We start from the raw sequence: 6918 nt of genomic DNA, 5'->3' as shown, positions 1-6918 counted from the left end.
GTGGCACTACAGGATAGAGATGCTGTGGTACTACAGGATAGAGATGCTGCAGTAACGCAGGATACATATGCTGTCGTACTACAGGGTACAGATACTGTGGTACTGCAGGATACGTATGCTGTGGCACTACAGGATAGAGATGCTGCAGTACTGCAGGATACATATGCTCTGGTACTACAGGGTACAGATGCTGTGGTACTACAGGGTACAGGTGGTGTGGCACTACAGGGTACAGATGCTGTGGTACTACAGGATAGAGATGCTGTGGTACTACATGATAGAGATGATGCGGTACTGCAGGATACAGATGCAGTGGTACTACAGGGTAAAGATGCTGCGGTACTGCAGGATACATATGCTGTGGTACTACAGGGTACAGATGCTGTGGTACTGCATGTAGGAGGCTGGACTGGCTTGTAGTGAGTACCAAGGGGTACTTGCACCTTGCACCAGGCCCAGTTATCCCTTATTAGTGTATAGGGTGTCTAGCAGCTTAGGCTGATAGATAATGGTAGCTTAGCAGAGCAGCTTAGGCTGAACTAGGAGACGTGTGAAGCTACTACAGTACCACTTAGTGTCATATGCACAATATCATAAGAAAACACAATACACAGTTATACTAAAAATAAAGGTACTTTATTTTTATGACAATATGCCAAAGTATCTTAGAGTGTACCCTCAGTGAGAGGATAGGAAATATACACAAGATATATATACACAATAGCAAAAATATGCAGTATAGTCTTAGAAAACAGTGCAAACAATGTATAGTTACAATAGGATGCAATGGGGAAACATAGGGATAGGGGCAACACAAACCATATACTCCAAAAGTGGAATGCGAACCACGAATGGACCCCAAACCTATGTGACCTTGTAGAGGGTCGCTGGGACTATTAGAAAATAGTGAGAGTTAGAAAAATAATCCTCCCCAAGACCCTGAAAAGTGAGTGCAAAGTGCACTAAAGTTCCCCTAAGGACAAAGAAGTTGTGTTAGAGGAATAATGCAGGAAAGACACAAACCACCAATGCAACAACTGTGGATTTCCAATCTAGGGTACCTGTGGAACAAGGGGACCAAGTCCAAAAGTCACAAGCAAGTCGTAGATGGGCAGATGCCCAGGAAATGCCAGCTGCGGGTGCAAAGAAGCTTCTACTGGACAGAAGAAGCTGAGGTTTCTGCAGGAACGAAAAGGGCTAGAGACTTCCCCTTTGGTGGACGGATCCCTCTCGCCTTGGAGAGTCGTGCAGAAGTGTTTTCTCGCCGAAAGGACGCCAACAAGCCTTGCTAGTCGCAAATCGTGCGGTTGGCGTTTTTGGACGCTGCTGGGGCCCAGGAGGGACCAGGAGGTCGCAAATTGGACCTGAAGAGAGAGGGGACGTCGAGCAAGACAAAGAGCCCTCACTGAAGCAGGTAGCACCCGGAGCAGTGCCAGAAACAGGCACTACGAGGATGTGTGAAACGGTGCTCGCCGAAGTTGCACAAAGGAGTCCCACGTCGCCGGAGACCAACTTAGAAAGTCGTGCAATGCAGGTTAGAGTGCCGTCGACCCAGGCTTGGCTGTGCACAAAGGATTTCCGCCGGAAGTGCACAGGGGCCGGAGTAGCTGCAAAGTCGCGGTTCCCAGCAATGCAGCCCAGCGAGGTGAGACAAGGACTTACCTCCACCAAACTTGGACTGAAGAGTCACTGGACTGTGGGGGTCACTTGGACAGAGTCGCTGGATTCGAGGGACCTCACTCGTCGTGCTGAGAGGAGACTCAAGGGACCGGTAATGCAGCTTTTTGGTGCCTGCGGTTGCAGGGGGAAGATTCCGTCGACCCACGGGAGATTTCTTCGGAGCTTCTGGTGCAGAGAGGAGGCAGGCTACCCCCACAGCATGCACAAGCAGGAAAACAGTCGAGAAGGCGGCAGGATCAGCGTTACAGAGTTGCAGTAGTCGTCTTTGCTACTATGTTGCAGGTTTGCAGGCTTCCAGCGCGGTCAGCAGTCGATTCCTTATCAGAAGGTGAAGAGAGAGATGCAGAGGAACTCGGATGAGCTCTTGCATTCGTTATCTGAAGTTTCCCCAGAGACAGAGACCCTAAATAGCCAGAAAAGAGGGTTTGGCTACCTAGGAGAGAGGATAGGCTACTAACACCTGAAGGAGCCTATCAGCAGGAGTCTCTGACGTCACCTGGTGGCACTGGCCACTCAGAGCAGTCCAGTGTGCCAGCAGCACCTCTGTTTCCAAGATGGCAGAGGTCTGGAGCACACTGGAGGAGCTCTGGACACCTCCCAGGGGAGGTGCAGGTCAGGGGAGTGGTCACTCCCCTTTCCTTTGTCCAGTTTCGCGCCAGAGCAGGGGCTAAGGGGTCCCTGAACCGGTGTAGACTGGCTTATGCAGAATTGGGCACCTCTGTGCCCAACAAAGCATTTCCAGAGGCTGGGGGAGGCTACTCCTCCCCTGCCTTCACACCATTTTCCAAAGGAAGAGGGTGTCACACCCTCTCTCAGAGGAAGTTCTTTGTTCTGCCATCCTGGGCCAGGCCTGGCTGGACCCCAGGAGGGCAGATGCCTGTCTGAGGGGTTGGCAGCAGCAGCAGCTGCAGTGAAACCCCAGGAAGGGCAGTTTGGCAGTACCAGGGTCTGTGCTACAGACCACTGGGATCATGGGATTGTGCCAACTATGCCAGGATGGCATAGAGGGGGCAATTCCATGATCATAGACATGTTACATGGCCATATTCGGAGTCACCATTGTGAAGCTACATATAGGTAGTGACCTATATGTAGTGCACGCGTGTAATGGTGTCCCCGCACTCACAAAGTTCAGGGAATTGGCTCTGAACAATGTGGGGGCACCTTGGCTAGTGCCAGGGTGCCCTCACACTAAGTAACTTTGCACCTAACCTTTACCAGGTAAAGGTTAGACATATAGGTGACTTATAAGTTACTTAAGTGCAGTGTAAAATGGCTGTGAAATAACGTGGACGTTATTTCACTCAGGCTGCAGTGGCAGGCCTGTGTAAGACTTGTCAGAGCTCCCTATGGGTGGCAAAAGAAATGCTGCAGCCCATAGGGATCTCCTGGAACCCCAATACCCTGGGTACCTCAGTACCATATACTAGGGAATTATAAGGGTGTTCCAGTAAGCCAATGTAAATTGGTAAAAATGGTCACTAGCCTGTTAGTGACAATTTGGAAAGAAATGAGAGAGCATAACCACTGAGGTTCTGATTAGCAGAGCCTCAGTGAGACAGTTAGTCACTACACAGGTAACACATTCAGGCACACTTATGAGCACTGGGGCCCTGGGTTACCAGGGTCCCAGTGACACATACAACTAAAACAACATATATACAGTGAAAAATGGGGGTAACATGCCAGGCAAGATGGTACTTTCCTACACAACCCCCCCCCCCCAAACGAAGGACAATAAGACTAGCCATGACCTGATGAGTCTTCATTGTCTAAGTGGAAATATCTGGAGAGTCCATCTGCATTGGAGTGGCTACTCCCAGGTCTATGTTCCACTGTATAGTCCATTCCCTGTAGGGATATGGACCACCTCAACAATTTAGGATTTTCACCTTTCATTTGTTTTAGCCAAAGTAGAGGTTTGTGGTCTGTCTGAACAATGAAGTGAGTGCCAAACAGGTATGGCCTCAACTTCTTCAGAGCCCAGACCACAGCAAAGGCCTCCCTCTCAATGGCAGACCAACGCTTTTCTCTAGGGGTCAACCTCCTACTAATAAAAGCAACAGGTTGATCCTGGCCCTCAGAATTAAGTTGTGATAGGACTGCCCCTACTCCTAATTCAGATGCATCAGTTTGGACATAGAATTTTTTAGAGTAACAAGGGCTTTTCAGGACAGGTGCAGAGCACATGGCCTGCTTCAGCTCCTCAAAAGCTTTCTGACAGTTTGCTGTCCATAATACCTTTTTAGGCATTTTCTTGGATGTGAGGTCATTAAGAGGGGCTGCAATGGAGCCATAGTTCTTAATGAACCTCCTGTAATACCCAGTGAGGCCTAGGAAGGCTCTCACCTGAGTCTGAGTGGTAGGGGGAACCCAATCAATAATTGTTTGGATTTTCCCCTGTAGTGGTGCAATCTGTTCCCCACCAACAAGGTGTCCCAGATAAACCACCTTACCCTGCCCTATCTGGCACTTTGAAGCCTTGATAGTGAGGCTTGCCTTTTGCAGGGCCTCCAAAACTTTCCATAGGTGGACCAGGTGATCATCCCAGCTGGAGCTAAAGACAGCTATATCGTCCAAATATGCTGCACTGAAAGCTTCCAGCCCTTGCAGGACTGTGTTCACCAACCTCTGAAAAGTGGCAGGTGCATTTTTCAAACCAAAAGGCATTACAGTAAACTGGTAATGTCCTCCAATGGTAGAAAATGCAGTCTTAGGTTTAGCATCTTCTGACAATTTGATCTGCCAATACCCTGCAGTCAAGTCAAAAGTGCTTAGATACTTGGCAGATGCCAGTGTATCTATGAGCTCATCTGCCCTGGGTATAGGGTGAGCATCAGTTTTGGTTACCAAGTTGAGACCTCTATAGTCTACACAAAACCGCATTTCCTTCTTTCCATCTTTGGAATGGGGTTTTGGTACCAGTACCACAGGAGAAGCCCATGGACTGTCAGAGTGCTCAACCACTCCTAGTTCTAACATTTTCTGGACCTCTTGCTTTATGCAATCCCTGACATGGTCAGGCTGCCTATAGATCTTACTTTTGACAGGTAAACTGTCTCCAGTATCTATAGTGTGCTCACACCAAGAAGTGGTACCTGGCACAGTAGAGAAGAGTTCAGAGAATTGATCTAGGAGATTTATGCAATTGTCTTTCTGCTCAGCAGTGAGACAATCAGCCAAAACTACACCTTCCACAAGAGCATCTTGTTCTGTGGAAGAGAAGAGATCAGGTAGAGGATCACTGTCTTCTTCCTGTCCCTCATCAGTTGCCATGAGCAGGGTGAGATCAGCCCTGTCATAGTAGGGTTTCAGGCGGTTGACATGGAGCACCCTAAGGGGACTCCTGGCAGTGCCTAAGTCAACTAAATAAGTGACTTCTCCCTTCTTTTCAACAATTGTGTGGGGACCACTCCATTTATCTTGGAGTGCTCTTGGGGCCACAGGCTCCAAGACCCACACTTTCTGCCCTGGTTGGTACTGAACCAAAACAGCCTTCTGATCATGCCATTGCTTCTGGAGCTCTTGGCTGGCCTGAAGGTTTTTACTGGCCTTTTTCATGTACTCAGCCATCCTTGATCTGAGGCCAAGTACATAGTCCACAATATCCTGCTTAGGAGCTTTTAAAGGTTGTTCCCAACCCTCCTTTACAAGTGTGAGTGGACCCCTAACAGGGTGTCCAAAAAGAAGTTCAAAGGGGCTGAACCCCACTCCTTTCTGGGGTACCTCCCTGTAGGCAAAAAGGAGGCATGGTAGAAGGATATCCCATCTCCTGCGGAGTTTTTCAGGGAGACCCATAATCATGCCTTTGAGAGTTTTATTAAATCTCTCCACCAGTCCATTTGTTTGTGGATGATAGGGTGTTGTGAACTTGTACGTTACACCACGCTCCTTCCACATGGCCTTTAAGTATGCAGACATGAAATTGCTTCCCCTGTCTGATACTACTTCCTTTGGGAAGCCCACCCTGGAAAATATTCCCAGGAGGGCCTTTGCCACTGCAGGTGCTGTAGTGGTCCTTAAAGGAATAGCTTCAGGATATCTTGTGGCATGGTCCACTACCACTAAGATAAACCTATTGCCTGAAGCAGTAGGAGGGTCAAGGGGGCCAACTATGTCAACCCCTACCCTTTCAAAGGGAACCCCAACCACAGGCAGTGGGATAAGGGGTGCCTTTGGGGTGCCACCTGTCTTGCCACTGGCTTGACAGGTTTCACAGGACTTACAAAATTCCTTTGTGTCCTCAGACATCCTAGGCCAATGAAACAGGGGAACAAGCCTGTCCCAAGTTTTCATTTGTCCTAGATGCCCAGCTAAGGGAATGTCATGTGCCAGTGTTAGGAGGAACTTTCTGTACTCCTGAGGAATCACTAATCTCCTGGCAGCTCCAGGTTTAGGATCCCTATGCTCAGTGTACAAGAGGTTGTCCTCCCAGTAAACTCTGTGAGAGTCACTGACATCCCCATTAGCCTGTTTGACAGCTTGCTGTCTGAGACCCTCTAATGTGGGACAGGTTTGCTGTGCCACACTCAGCTCCTCTCTGGCAGGCCCCCCTTCACCCAAAAGCTCAGCAGTGTCTGCTTCCAGCTCCTCTGGTGTAGGTTCTGCACAGGGAGGGAATTCTTCTTCCTCAGAAGTTGAATCCACTGTAGAGGGAGGGATAGTAGGAAGTGGTTTGCTTCTACTAGCCCTAGCTTTAGGGAGCACTTGGTCCATTGTTCCAGGATCCAAGCTTCCCTGTCCTTTTTGCTTTTTGGCCTGAGCCCTTGTCAAAGCAAAAATATGCCCTGGGATGCCCAGCATTGCTGCATGGGCCTTCAACTCCACATCTGACCAAGCTGATGTCTCCAAATCATTCCCTAATAGACAGTCTACAGGTAAATCTGAAGCTACCACAACTTTCTTTGGACCAGTAACCCCCCCCCAGTTGAGATTTACAACAGCCATGGGGTGGCTAAGTGTGTTGTTGTGAGCATCGGTTACTTGGTACTGGTGACCAAGTAGGTGTTGTTCAGGGTGGACCAGTTTCTCTATGACCATAGTCACACTGGCACCAGTGTCCCTGTAGGCCTGAACCTCAACACCATTTATTAGGGGTAGCTGCTTGTACTTATCCATATTAAGGGGACAAGCAACTAAGGTGGCTAAATCAATAGCCCCCTCAGAGACTAACACAGCCTCTGTGGCCTCCCTAACAAGGCCAACCCCAACTAAATTACCAAAAGTGAGCCCAGCTAC

This window comes from Pleurodeles waltl, chromosome 10, assembly GCF_031143425.1.
Source record: "Pleurodeles waltl isolate 20211129_DDA chromosome 10, aPleWal1.hap1.20221129, whole genome shotgun sequence".
Taxonomy (NCBI): Eukaryota; Metazoa; Chordata; class Amphibia; order Caudata; family Salamandridae; genus Pleurodeles; species Pleurodeles waltl.
This window is presented reverse-complemented; position numbering follows the sequence as displayed.